Below are 15,518 nucleotides of genomic sequence, written 5' to 3'. Positions count from 1 at the left end.
GAGAAATCAGCAAAATGAACAGCTTCCTACACATTTTCTATACATTTAACTGGAAACCGTTCCTTCTATGACGTCACTGTAGGGCTCTGGCGAGAGAGTTACGTAACCTGTCTGCGGTTTCGTTTGTGGGCGAGAGAGAAGCAGACAGCTTTTTAGCAACATTTAAGCGCTTGGTATTAATTAACCACAAGTTTTTTTTAAAAGAAAATGGTGTTTTGTTTATGACTAACGCAAAGTCTTTCATATTCAGTGATAAAAAGAGTACCCAAAAATTGAGTTTAGTGGTCCTTTAAGACCCTATTGACAGGCTGGTTGTGCTGTAGTCCCATGTTTGAAGGTTATTGGTAGTCTATTTGTATTCTGAATTTGTCTCATCAGACACAACAGCCATGTGACCTACCTTACCGACAACTGAAATGTTGTATGTCAGGTAAATATCTTTTTTAAAATAAAAAATAGTATTAGAAGTGTTTGTTAAATCCACAATGCTCATATTTATGCATCTTTTCCAAATTATACAAATTTTATGCAGAGACATTAATTTTTAACTTGTGTTTCCATAAATAGAGGTCAGGGCCACCTGGATTTAAACACACCTGGTTTAAAACAGCGGTGGATATAGTAAGAATTTGCTGGGCTGAGACTGGGAGTTATGTACATGCAAGTCTGGAATATTGAGATTTAGCTGTATGTCTGTTTGTATCATTGTTTCATCACTAAGAATATGTTAGTGTGTAAACTGATCATGCTGCAAGTGGTATGTTGTAAGGTTGTATAGGTTTAAACAGAAGAAACAAGTTTTCCTGAAGATAGGTTTCAAAGAATGTCCATTCCTTTGATGTAGCAGCTATGAAGATCTGGTGGGTCAGGTTGACTTCTTTATCCTGCGTCCTACGACATATGCTGGGGGGTGATTAATTGTGCCATTGGCTTAGATCTGTTGTAACTGGCCTGATAACATTACCTTTTTAAACCCTCTGCCTGTTGCCATACCTGTCTACCTGCCACCCCTTTGACCAATAAAGGACTGATCAGGCTTACAATAAATGTGTGAGCTGGATGGGATTAGTACTATATGAGAGGTGTGACAAGAGGTGTGCAGTAGTCCCAGGAGTGTGGTCAGCAGAAGCAGGGTAAACTGGCAGGTTTTTGGGTGGTGATTTGTGCTGATTAGTTGGTGGGTGTATGGTGGAGGCAACCAGAGCCAACACACAGCAAAACTTAGACGGCCAGTGACTATCTCAAGTGTGGTCTGCTCAGACAGGCATGGGATATACTTTACCTGTCACCCACAGTTAACTTAATCCACGAAAATAGGGCTCTCCATGGGAAAAAGTGCCAGTCTCATCTGTGGCAGGTAGGTGCAGTTGTCCTGGAAACACAAACCATTAACATAGATTCTCCAAATAGTATTATCACTAATTATTATCATTATAACATACCACATTAGCCATTGAGTCTCTGATTGACATGGTGCCTGTACTGAACCAGGAGATTAGATACAAGATGTGTTATAACTTTGAATGTGCTTTCATATACTTTTGATTGGAAGATGAAGATTGAGATGAGATGAAGACGTGTAGCATGAAGCTTCTATGTACACAAGGTTGCCAGGTAGCTCCTTCAGATTCTACCTTGATTGTGGGGATATGTTAGAAGATCACAGGGGTATCAGTTTGTGACAAGGAAAGAAGAGACACAATGCAAGATGTTTCACAAATAAATGATACAAACACTTGCTATTACTGACTACAGTATATGCCAACAGATATTAAAAGACCTGTCTTGATCATTCAATAATTCAAAAGAAGTAACAAGGCATATTTCATAAACCTTTTCTTCTCCTATGACATTGTGAATAGGTTTGGGTTTAATACAAATGACAAATCACCATCTAATTGGAGATTTAATTTTTTTATCTTCAACATACCTTTTACCATGAATTAAAACAATTGATCAAATATGCCTGTGTGTCCAAGTGATCCTTTAATCCAGTCAGTTTACGGAATTGTGTTCCAGGTTGCCTGTGAAGCTGTGTGTTTGATGTGGAAAAAGTATGCCATAACTTGTTACAGAAGTGATTTGCACTGCAAGTCCTTGATAGGGTATTCAGGGTGTCGTCAGCCATTACAGATTGCAGTAAGCTACTTGTTGTCAAGCCACTAGGGCTGACCTCCTAACAGTTGACTTAATGAAGGGGAATAGTATTGGCTTATACACAAGAGTTATCACTGATTTCATTTGTTGAGAGACAATATGGTCTTTTTCAGAATTGAAGTTATTGTGTGAGATGGCCAGAATGTCAGGGTACTGCTGGGTACAGGTATAAGAGGCAAGCAGCAGCAATTCCATCACTGCTCCTTCTAGACCTATTGTATGGTCAGTTAGCCCTCCATCAAGGTGAAACTGGTTCATGGATGCCACCTATGCATAATAGTTGTCCTCAAGTAGTATTTGAATACTGTGTTTTGTCTTCAGTTATGCTGGGTACTTCAGGTTTTTAAACAGGCCCATTACTGATTGACCAGTATCCCACTGACAGAACTTAACTTCATTTGGAATCTGTGTGCTTCAGTTAACAGACACATTCATTCTTTTCAACTGTTCATTTCCCTTCCCACCTTCGACCCCTTAGAAAGTGATTGTCGAGCTAGATATACTTTGTAGAAAGCACTGCTTGACAGTTGAAGGGCAAGTGACAAAGGTAATAAAATGGGCAATGTTAGAGATCAGTTGATTAGGTGTGGTAGCATGGCCTATGTTGCAGGTCAACACTGGCAAAACATTCTGTCCCTTAACAGTCATACGAGATGGAAACACTAGGTGGTCGTGAGAAATGGAAGTATTGGCAGTCATGCTTCATGGATGCAAACGGTGGTCATGCTGGATGGAAACTATAGGCAGTCATGCTGGATGGAAACTATAGGCAGTCATGCTGGATGGAAAATATGGGCAGTCATGCTGGATGGAAACTATAGGCAGTCATGCTGGATGGAAACTATAGGCAGTCATGCTGGATGGAAACTAAAGGCAGTCATGCTGGATGGAAAATATGGGCAGTCATGCTGGATGGAAATTATAGGCAGTCATGCTGGATGGAAACTATAGGCAGTCATGCTGGATGGAAACTAAAGGCAGTCATGCTGGATGGAAAATATGGGCAGTCATGCTGGATGGAAACTATAGGCAGTCATGCTGGATGGAAACTATGGGCAGTCATGCTGGATGGAAACTATAGGCAGTCATGCTGGATGGAAACTAAAGGCAGTCATGCTGGCTGGAGACTATAGGTGGTCATGCTGGATGGAAACTATGGGCAGTCATGCTGGATGGAAACTGTAGGTAGTCATACTGGATGGAGACTATAGGTGGTCATGCTGGATGGAAACTATAGGCAGTCATGCTGGATGGAAACTATAGGCAGTCATGCTGGATGGAAACTATAGGTAGTCATGCTGGATGGAAACTATAGGCAGTCATGCTGGCTGGAAACTATAGGCAGTCATGCTGGATGGAAACTAAAGGCAGTCATGCTGGCTGGAGACTATAGGCAGTCATGCTGGATGGAAACTATAGGCAGTCATGCTGGATGGAAACTAAAGGCAGTCATGCTGGATGGAAACTATGGGCAGTCATGCTGGATGGAAACTATGGGCAGTCATGCTGGATGGAAACTGTAGGTAGTCATGCTGGATGGAGACTATAGGTGGTCATGCTGGATGGAAACTATGGGTGGTGAAGCTGGATGGAAACTATAGGCAGTCATGCTGGATGGAGACTATAGGTGGTGAAGCTGGATGGAAACTATAGGCAGTCATGCTGGCTGGAGACTATAGGCGGTCATGCTGGATGGAGACTATAGGTGGTCATGCTGGATGGAAACTATAGGTGGTCATGTTGGATGGAAACTATAGGCAGCCATGCTGGATGGAAACTATAAGCAGCCATGCTGGATGGAAACTATAGGCAGTCATGCTGGATGGAAACTATGGGTAGTCATGCTGGATGGAGACTATAGGCAGTCATGCTGGATGGAAACTAAAGGCAGTCATGCTGGCTGGAGACTATAGGTGGTCATGCTGGATGGAAACTATGGGCAGTCATGCTGGATGGAAACTGTAGGTAGTCATACTGGATGGAGACTATAGGTGGTCATGCTGGATGGAAACTATAGGCAGTCATGCTGGATGGAAACTATAGGCAGTCATGCTGGATGGAAACTATAGGTAGTCATGCTGGATGGAAACTATAGGCAGTCATGCTGGCTGGAAACTATAGGCAGTCATGCTGGATGGAAACTAAAGGCAGTCATGCTGGCTGGAGACTATAGGCAGTCATGCTGGATGGAAACTATAGGCAGTCATGCTGGATGGAAACTAAAGGCAGTCATGCTGGATGGAAACTATGGGCAGTCATGCTGGATGGAAACTATGGGCAGTCATGCTGGATGGAAACTGTAGGTAGTCATGCTGGATGGAGACTATAGGTGGTCATGCTGGATGGAAACTATGGGTGGTGAAGCTGGATGGAAACTATAGGCAGTCATGCTGGATGGAGACTATAGGTGGTGAAGCTGGATGGAAACTATAGGCAGTCATGCTGGCTGGAGACTATAGGCGGTCATGCTGGATGGAGACTATAGGTGGTCATGCTGGATGGAAACTATAGGTGGTCATGTTGGATGGAAACTATAGGCAGCCATGCTGGATGGAAACTATAAGCAGCCATGCTGGATGGAAACTATAGGCAGTCATGCTGGATGGAAACTGTAGGTAGTCATGCTGGATGGAGACTATAGGTGGTCATGCTGGCTGGAGACTATAGGCGGTCATGCTGGATGGAGACTATAGGTGGTCATGCTGGCTGGAGACTATAGGCAGTCATGCTGGATGAAGACTATGGAAACTATAGGCAGTCATGCTGGATGAAGACTATAGGCAGTCAGGCTTCATTTGAACAAAATCTGATCTCACAAAATGGAGACAGTAGTTGCTAATGCTAGATGGACACATTAGATGGTCCTGCCATAGGCCAAGAATGGAACTGATAAAAGCATTGACATCATGATGGGATATATAAATCTTGTAAAGCTATACCTGACCAAACTGGGGCTCAGTTAATATGGTGGCTTAATTTTGTCCCAGCAATGAGTTATTTGTGTGATATAAAGCTCTCCTGTTCAGTCCACTATTATTGTTCATGCTGTGTTACAGTGTTAATCCCTGGTGTACCAGCCATTCAGGTATGACATGCTGAGGGCACCTGCCAGGTTTCATTTCAAAAACAGTCAGGCTGACTTGTACTTACCTTCTTCTCCAGCCAGATACACCAGACTGATCTATAACGATCATATTGATGAATGCTGACTTATTAAGTGTGGAATTTGTGAATGAGATCATGCTTCCTTGTAAGTGTAGCATGTTTAGCTATTTGTCCCTCACACATCTGACACAAAATAACAAACAGGTATAACTGTGGAAATCTGACAAGTTGTTTCTTCTTTGATAATTTAGGGACACACTGAAGGGGCACTTAACAAAAGCGATCAGCATTAATGTTGTTTCCTTCACCTGACTTGTGAATCAATACATGTCACCCAGAATGTCGTAAATCATGTTTTTATGCTGCTGTTCAAAGATAAAGAGATCCATTGCTATGTTTAGGTTAAGTCGATTTTTGAAATTACAAGTTAATGGTTACAACAGTTAAAATGTAACCTGTGCCTGTGTCTCTGCCTGTTGCAATGCACTCTGTGACAGGGATAGTTGATTATCACCAGTTACTTTGTCTAATTGGTCGTTACAAAGTCATGATTGGGTGGTAACTGATACACTTCTTACATGCAATGATTCAACACACTTTACAATAAACAATGATGTTTTTTCAGCAATGTTGCAGTGTCTCTATGGGATTGTTCAATATTCTCATCAAGAGAACTGTCATACATCTGTGTATTGGACCCAAAAATGTGGAAATCATATGGCTGTGGGATCACTTAGGGAGAACACTGTTTAAGGAGCCAGTAATCTCAACAGGGTTATGTGTTCATGAAGCATCCACTCTCATACTGATCCTAATGTTAGTACACTGAAGTAATGTAACTGCACCAAACACTGAAATACACCTAATTATTTTGGATGGATTTATTTGCATTTTTTTGACAATGAATGTGAGTGGAGTTAAGAAACAAGTTCTTTGACTGTATCTTACACAGTTTACTTTTGACTGGAGCTGACAGGTGATCAAGTGGGCTGACTAGACCTGACCAGGTTTTGGGGGAAATAATTAGTTTGAATACAGAATTTTAGATTGTATGAATAAGAACAGGTTAGCCTGAAGGACTGATGTCTTTCGATGTACTGTCCATGTATCTATACTTGCCTATTATAAGGACAGAGCTACTTTACAACTGTGGCCTCATCATTCAGTACAGCTTAGAGCCAGGTTGTGTATGGTCAGTTTTCCCCACACTGAGACTGCAAGAGACAGAGTGACTGATGTGTACCACTTGAACCTAGATCAGGTGTACCCATGTCACTGACACCAAGACATCACACAGTTATCAGTATGGGAAACCAGACACTAAGTTGTGATAACATACAGAAACATGAAACTGATTGAAATCTTCAGTAACATTACAATGAATGACAAAACCTTGATTTTAACTTGTTGAAATTTTGTCAAAAGCTGTAAACACAGAGATTGTTAAAGGGTCTTTGAAGTAAATGTATGAGTTAAGACTGCTGACTGTAAAAGCTATCACAACTTGATCTGAATTTGTCAGGCCTGGGTAGGAATTGTGGAGAGTTACTTCATGTTGGTTACAGCCTGAGGGGTTAACGGGCTTGTGTGAGAGATTAACTTAAGGAGATTGTGCCATTCTGAGTTAGTTGAAGAAGTGTTGTGAGAGTTGTCAACCTGATCAAGGAAGGAAATAGTAATGCACATGCTACCTCTGCTGAGGTATACCTGTAATTAATAGTCAGGTTCTACAAGAGCATTTGGGTAGTGTGGTGACAGTCTCAATCATCACTGGCTCCATTCTTGACATGGTGAGATCCTCATGACTGGTGCCTCTCCATGATATGGCTAGAGAATTACCAAGGTCCCCACAATATACTGATTCAAGTAAAAGTACCAGAGAATTATTTGAACATGTGACGAAAACAGTTGACACCTCTCTGACCCATACATACCAATTTGATCGTGCCTGCTAATGGTGCTATTTTCCTGACTAAACGTGTTCATTTGATAGTTTCATATCTGTACAAGATACATAAAATGAAATATTTCAAGTCAAACATGTCAGAAGGAATCTGATAAAATATGTTTCATGACAAGTATATTTTTATGATTCATATATATAGATCAGCATAGCATGTCCGCCATGTGTGATATGTGATCTTCGTGTGGATATTGTCAATACATATGCAGACCCACTCAGTCCATTACAGGGCTATGATCACCCACCTTACAGAGTGCTTGACAGTCAATTTGTTTACTCTGCTATCCAATGTAATGGGAACCTGTAATGTTGTGCTGTCAAATATTGAATTTGAACCCCTTACCTCAAACTTTTATTAGTCAGGTTTAACATTCATGACCTGGTCTGTTGAAATTTGTAAAACTAGTTTATTCAGTTTCATTTCATGGAGAAATTTCTGGTATAGCTTGACTTTCTCCATTTAGCGAACTACACCTCCAATGATAACGTGACAACAGTAATTAGAATTTCTTCTTACCATCTCATGTGATTTCTTGATCTCCCTGAAATATTCTACCTTGTAAATCAAATCTAGTCTGCATGTATTTGAGGAAGACAATTTGTCATTTATACACCTTAACCATAAGATAAGAGTTTAAGTTATGAATGCCCTGGTTTATTGTTGGAATGTCGCTAAAAGTGGCCTAAAACCAAACTCGCTCACTTCCGATTTATTGTGACTGACAAAATAGATGAGTGTTTGAGGTAAATATTGATTAGAGGTGCATAGTTCATGCCTAAGGACAGAACCACTGTATAGCGACATTGAAGCCATCTATCCCGAACTTCTTCATACAGGCTTGACTTTGTTTCAACTAATGAATATGTTATATTTTAGGCATATTTCATTAATCATGGGAGGTTGATGTATTCTTAGTACAGGTGTGTAATCTCTGAATCAATACAATCTATGATATATAAGAAACTGTTTTGTTCATATTATACACATTTAAAAGAGTACAGATTTTCAGGTAGTCAACCTAAGATCTTGTTCTTCAGTCAGAGAGATTGACATAACATACACAATTTCTGCCTGCCATTTGCTGGCCCTCATTTGCTAGCAGTTGATTTAGAATTTTACAGCTGATTCATATATTCCTGCTTACCTGCATGTGTTTGTGTTTGACTTTAGATTGGAATACACCTGGTCACATTGTATATTTATAGTGTTGTGTTTTTGCCTCCATATTATGTAAGGATCATTTTAAATCATAATTTGAGAAAATCTGCAATGATATTAAACCCTTTGCAAGAAACATTGATAACTATGACAACAATTATAGTGTTTTGCTGCAAAGTTTTGAAGATTAATTCCCTAAGGAGAAAAACACTGAGGAAACATGCCCTGCCAGACTACTTCATATAACAACAACATAAATGTATATGATACAAGGGAAGCAACTCTTGCCTACATATTTGCAACAACTCTGTGTGTGTGTCTGTGCGTGCGCGCGTGCGTGCTTATCAAAATGGAAACATTTGTAGAATAGAATTACTTTGAAAGCTCAGATAGTCCTGTTTTTTTATTGTGTGATAAGTGTAGTATATATTGCTGTCTTAAATTTTATGTTTGCATACAGGAATACAAAATATTGATCATGACATTCATCTTTCATAGTTATTTTCTGTGCTTACAAGTGTGGGAAATGTACTATATCCTGCGACTAGGCATGTTAAAACACGAATCTGGTTGAGTTTCTCAGTAACCAGATTGTTACATACTTGAGTTACACGAATGTACTTACATCTTTAGATGATAAATAGACATGTATTTTACCATGATATCAGAGTTTACAGGTCAGGAATGTTGTGTTATGTGTCATATGATGCTGGTGGTTTTGTTGACTCTTCTTTTTGCTTTTGTCAATGGATATTTGAGCTCTATTTACCCAACCAACAGCATATTTCAGTGAATTTGGATAGAAATGCATATATACCAGTACATAACATATGTAATTAACAAAACTAAAATCATCATAATGACTGATATTGAAGTATTTGCTGCAGGAGCTCCAACTTGGGAAGATGGTGAGGGTAAGGGATGCCAAGGGTTGCAGCCACAGGCTTACCCAACATTAAGTCTTTTACCATTGTTAATTGTGTCACTCACTCACTAGTGGAGCTATTCCGTAGCAGAATTCTCTTGCATCATTATACTGATATCTTGTAATGAGGTCAGACACCAGGTGGGCATCTTGAAACTCTCACTTCCCTATTTGAGGACTACAATCGGTCTGGCATCCAAGATTGTGGCTTATTTTGTGTCATGTATCACTGTCTAGAAGTCCCCATTCCTCCTCATCTGTCATTGTCCTTTTTGTCTTGGCTTTGTGCTCAGATCTGGCAAGGTTATGGACAGATGTAGAAGATAGATCAGTCTGCATAGCTGTTCAAGACCTTCTCTTTCTGATAACGAACAGGAGAAGGAAAGGCAAAATTTTCTCATTTAAAATAAGCAGGAACATATACCATGGTTCAAGATATGACAGCTCCCAAGTGACAGATTTCAGAATAGGTGCATAAGAAATCCAGCCATTCGTAGCTGAGAGGTATTTATAACATGCCATTTGTGATGATGCCATGCTGGCATTATTAAACACCATATTGTTCCCCCGGCCACCATATTGTGCCTCTGAGACTGTCTGTGGGGAATGTATCGTGATAATGAAGCAGGATGTGGGCTGAAGCAAAGTAATATATGATGCAGGCGGATTGACCAGCCAGCAAGTAACACCCATGTGAGATGCTCATTTGGTCAGACTCACGAATCCATCCATATGACCATGCTGAAGCCATTGCTACTTGGATTATTGTGTCCTTTGTATAGAGACTATCGTTTGTCAATATGACATCATGTACAATATGTATTGATTATGAAATAGGGCAACAGTAACAATTTTACAAAATAAGCCACACTTATTTTGGATGAAATGCTGTACAATGTTAATTTCTGGGTTTTCTGTAAACAATTATGAAAGAGTTTTTTGTCTCAAATTAAACATGAGAAATTTCTTTTTGTCCTTATTGCTACCGTTTTGGCATATTTGGTAATAACTGGACTGGCTTTATTGTTTTGATTAAAAGGTGCTGAAACCAGAAATATGTTATTTGTTATAGTGGTTATGATAATGATTCTAGTTTACTAGTTTTGGGTGACAATCAGCAGAAATATTTTTATCAACTGAATTTGAATTGTAATAATGTTGATTTTAAACATTGCTCTTCAGTGAGTTCCTCCAAATATCAGAAGATGGAAACATGCTTGAATAAGATGCGATGAACAGCCTTGGATAATGTATTTGGCTATTTAAACAGGCTGTGTAAATTTGCTTTGGCAGTGTTGCTATTTTGTCCAGCAGCAGGGATCACACAGGTTTGTTCAACTCCAAACACTTTTGTTCATCATTGATTTCAGGAACTTGTAGTTTGAAATCATTGATTCCCTCCAGTAGCCACCAGCCTTGGCATCACTTTTGTGGTTGAATGCAGTTATTCATTGTCAATAGGCTACTTCGACTTGATTCAGGATTATTATAAGAGACTCTTCTTCTTAATACTGTCACTGTGACATGTCACTAACATAACATGGTTCAGGCATACACTCAAGTTCATTGAACTTTAGGGCTTGCAACTGTAAGGTAAATATCCCATAGTCTGTTGTATGTCACATTTAGTGTTGTGAGATTGTGACGGATACTCCTTTAGCTGTGTCACGTGACTTCATGTCTGGTAAAACATGCCCATCAATTTGGATAACATTCGTGTCTAGCCAAACAACATGAATAGAAGATCTAGATACTTTAGAGGTGTTGCTGGACCAGGCATATCAAGAAAATAAAAATTTGACTTCATTTCATTTTGTGTATTGTATTTTGTGTTGAACCATTTCATGTGAGGTTCAAGTCCCCTTCCTTATAACAAATCAGAGAGGCACAGGGATAGTGACTGAAATTTCTGCCCAGTGTCCATTTGAGTAGCTACTTCATTTAGGTTTCTTTTTTTCTTTTTCTGTTTTTTTTTAAGCGGCCATGGATAGCTGGAACAACAGCTGCAAAAAAACTGTCTATCAGGTTGATATACTGTGTGAGTCACCAAGGTGGTTCTACATCTCTGAGACAGTTGACACATATCAGTAGGTTTCATCAACAACTGACTTCTGACACTTGTGGGAAATGTTTTCTTCTAGTTAGAAGGAGATCAAGTTAGTAGACAGAAAACTGACAATGATTGTGGGGATAATTAGGTAGCCATTGTATAACATTAACTATTAAGGCTCTGTGTTGGCAAAAGAAGCTGAACCTCAATATTGCTTTCTGTATTATGTAATGTATTGTTATGTATTTGAACCTCAAGTGTTCGAAAATGATTGACACAACAAGCTGATCATGATTTTCTGAAAACATAAATGTGGATCTGATAACAGAAGTGTCAGAATTCAGGTAGATTGGTATACAGATTGTATATGGTTCAGTTTACATTTGTAATTTATTATTCCCAAAAGACAATAACTAAGATTGTAAAACTGAATGCTGTGCTGTGTCAGCACCAAATCATGCACTTCAGATTTGTTTGTTTTGTTTTGTTTTGTTTTGCATTTCTTTTTGTTCATACCAAAGATCAAGTTTCTAACCAACCCCAACTATACAGTTTGTTGTGCCCCAAGAATAATGGAATCCTATTTTTGCCACACATATTCATTAGTTGGCCTGTTTTATTTTAAGTTGTCATTTTGATATGAAATCTGTTCAGGTTGTTTATGTTAAGGAAGTGATCTCCTTGTTTGTGTTGTTTCCTGTCTGTGGGTCATTATACCTACTGAGGCTAACAGTACTGTCTTCCTCCTTTGTGTAATTTGGGAATGTTGCACCATTTGTCATATTAGACAGTTGAAAAGGTCTCATTACAGGAAGTAGTATTGATGTCATATGTGATCTGTTCATTACAAGTACATCAGTAAATATGAAACAATTATGTTTCTATTTGTGTACACAGCTGACTGAGCATGAAATGGCGGCTGTGGACAAGCATATGAGGTCTTCATGTGGTTTGGCCAGCAGGTGCTCCATGTTGTGTCACTAGCCACACCTCACCAGCCCCTTCAAATGTGATGCATCTCCACATGGACCACACAATGTCTTCCTTCAAAGACAGTGTGTAACTAAATTGAAAACAGGCGATATGTCACGTTTGTCATTGTCTGAAGTTGTGGATAATGTCTTGTGAGAGATTGTAATTGCAAGATAAACTTGGTCACAATATCTAGCTGGCACTCAATGTTCCATTTTGTCACACTTGACAGTCTGAGAATATCGCGGTCTTGTGTTTTGTATAGAGCATCTGCAAGTGTTGTAGTCCTAAGTGAATGTGTAATCCTCCTGTTCCTGATGACAAGATGACTGTGGTGTTTGTCACTTCCCACCACAGACTGAGTCATTCATTTACTCAGTGTGTTGTTACTTACAATACTAGAGGTCATCTGTTGACCTGGAATCATTTGCTGTCAGACATTCATTAATAATCTGCTCATAGAGCAGACTTGTATCTGCTAACCCTCAAGCTATTTCATAAATATTTAAAGATAGTGGCAGGAATTTAGTAAAGCGATGAATCATCATTTGAGCTTGAGCTTACAAGACTTTGCCATTTGTATTTGTGTGTTTCTGGAATTTTTTACTTCTCTGCCTGCCAAGTGATGGACATCTGTTCCTATTGTCATTGATGACAAGTGTGTTTTCAAGTTATTCGAAGTAAAGTGTGATATGATCAATATACCCTGGCAAGGTTGAGCTCTCCTTGGACAGATTTTACAGAGATACTGTAAACAGCATGGATTACCTTCAAGTGGAACTGAAACAAGTCAGCATGGTTATGCCATGCACGTAGAGCCACCTGTATTGGGGATCTACTTTTACTTTGAATATTGATTTAAAGCTATGTTATCAAATCCGCGATAAATTTGAAAGAGTTACACAAGTGGTGTGTGCCAAGTTTGTGTTGTACAGCTAAGACTGGATATTCCACCAGTTTAAGGTTGCCTGGCTGAATCACCACTTTGGCCTGTACCTATTGGCTCAACTCAGACCTGAGAATTGATTGACACAACATGTAATCGTGACCCTGTCAACATTTTCGCAAACTAAATTGACGTAGAATTCATGTTTTGCAGGCTTCATTTGTATTCCTGCCAGATTGGGAGTTGGACTTTCAGTACCAAACTCATTTGTGAATGCCACCTAGACATTCAGGTCATCAAGGAGCGGTTTGTGCAGGACTGTTTTTGTTTCTCATTGTATTGTTAGATGTGATACTGTCAAGGAAGGGAAACAATACATGAGCACTGTTCAGATGCATCTGTACACAAAACATGCTTGTTCATTAGTCGACGTACATTACTGCATACCTGTTTTGTTTTATCTGTTGTTATGCTCAGTACAGGAATCATGTAGTTACCTTTGCTAATGTTTGAGTGCATTACCCAGTGAACAGAAGAGGGATTAACAGTGACTTTCAGAATGTGTCTTGGTTCTGATATAGAAAATCAGGACTTAAATGGCAAGTGAGAGTTTCACTGGAGTAAAAAGTTGTATCCCCTAAAGCAGCCATGAAGACCACAACATCCCCTCCATTGGTGAGGATGATTTTGAGGTGTTTTACCTGCCATACGAACAAGCAGGTCCGAGACAGGTAAGTAAGGCTACGCACAAGGGGTAAAATTAGTATTCAGCACAATTACAACAGTAGAAAAATGTTTCTGTTCAGGTTACTCGTGTATGTCAGTTTGCTTCTTATTCCCCATTTTGTGCTAGATTTTACGGTTTATCTAGCTGTTCATCACACTGTTCTTTAGTTTCATGTGTCTCCATGAGCTTTGTACACATTATTGAACAATGAAGCGCTTTAGATTGTTTCACTCTTTGAAGTGTATTTTTTGCCATACCAGTTTGAACATTATGTTGTTTCTGTTGAATTTATTAAAACAACATTATTGTCATTACTCAAAGGGAAATCAATATTTTTTCATATGTTCTTGTTCTACTGAAAGATGAAGTGTTTTGGATATCAGATTCCCTCTAATGACATGCACAGATATTCATGGTTAGTTTCATTTAACCATTGATGCATAAATGCCATTTTGCACACTCTACACATTATTTGAATTTTTACACAGAGATCCAAGACCAGATGAATTAAAGTGCCTGGTAATTCACTCAGAAATTTTTAGCAATTGTTGAATTATGGTTTCCATGGTAACTATCAGGAATGAACACTTTGTAACTGTATATCAAGTAATCTTGATCTTTAGATAGTGCCAGGGTCCTTATGAGCTGCATTTTATCTACAACAGCAAACACATAAAGGTAACTGCACATTTCTTAGATGTAATAAAGGTTTTCTGAGACCTCTTATCTGCTGACATTCTGAAGACAGAAGACCGAGTATAGGCAGTGACATTTCTGTAAGGCCAGTTCCAACTCATATTTCATTCCATGGCCATAATGTATGGAGCTGTGTTATGGTGAGGGGTATCTCTGGTTCAGCCTCTTATTTGTACAGTATTGATCCACTCTCTTGCTGCATTTTGCCAAAGCCACTTTGCCCAGTTTATTAAGAATGGGGATTGATAACCTTCAAACGGCAACCTCCTTGAGACATAGTAACATGTGTTGTGTGCTGTGACAGGATTTTGCTGAAATATGGAATAAATTACAAAACAGTGATTATATTGCTTACATTGTGGAAGAATTTTCATATCAATGATAGGTGTTTATGCAAGCTGGGGGAAAAAAAAAGCTGGCAAACCCTATTTCCTGTTTGTTTCACTGTCTGATGCAGCAGTGCCATCAACAGATAAACAGTGCCATCTTGGGAAAGTCTTGATCCAAATAAAGCATAATTTCTCCTTTCCTCATCTTAACCTGCTGGTACTAGAACCATATGTTCTGCTTGGAGGGCTGACTGTCTGCCTACTGCTACATGCAGATAACAATGTCATGTCCTCCACATCCTCCCACCGCTTCCACTGGGATCAAGTTTCAATCTCATAAAGCCGACTCACAGTCTACTTTTACCTTCTGACTGTTCACAATAAATCCTGTTTCATATCTTACATGACTAGGTCCTCATTATACATCAACTTCTTTGTTATTGTTCATCTTTTCAAGGTGTCACTATGCCTTAACATCCATACCAATTTGTAGAGTGATGTCTCATTAATGTTTTTATGTTTCTGTACTTCAGTAACTCATAAATCGAT

The 15,518-nt window shown here is 39.2% G+C and overlaps 1 protein-coding gene across 18 annotated transcripts in view; it reads left to right on the top strand.

Moving 5' to 3' along the window:
* Positions 1 to 15,518, top strand: part of LOC137256387 (tyrosine-protein phosphatase non-receptor type 4-like) — a 121,595-nt gene that overhangs the window by 71,602 nt on the left and 34,475 nt on the right. The window lies entirely within an intron of this gene.

This window comes from Haliotis asinina, chromosome 11 (assembly GCF_037392515.1).
Source record: "Haliotis asinina isolate JCU_RB_2024 chromosome 11, JCU_Hal_asi_v2, whole genome shotgun sequence".
NCBI classification, from domain to species: Eukaryota; Metazoa; Mollusca; class Gastropoda; order Lepetellida; family Haliotidae; genus Haliotis; species Haliotis asinina.
The sequence above is the reverse complement of the archived record's forward strand: the minus strand, read 5'-3'. Positions and strand labels throughout refer to the sequence as shown.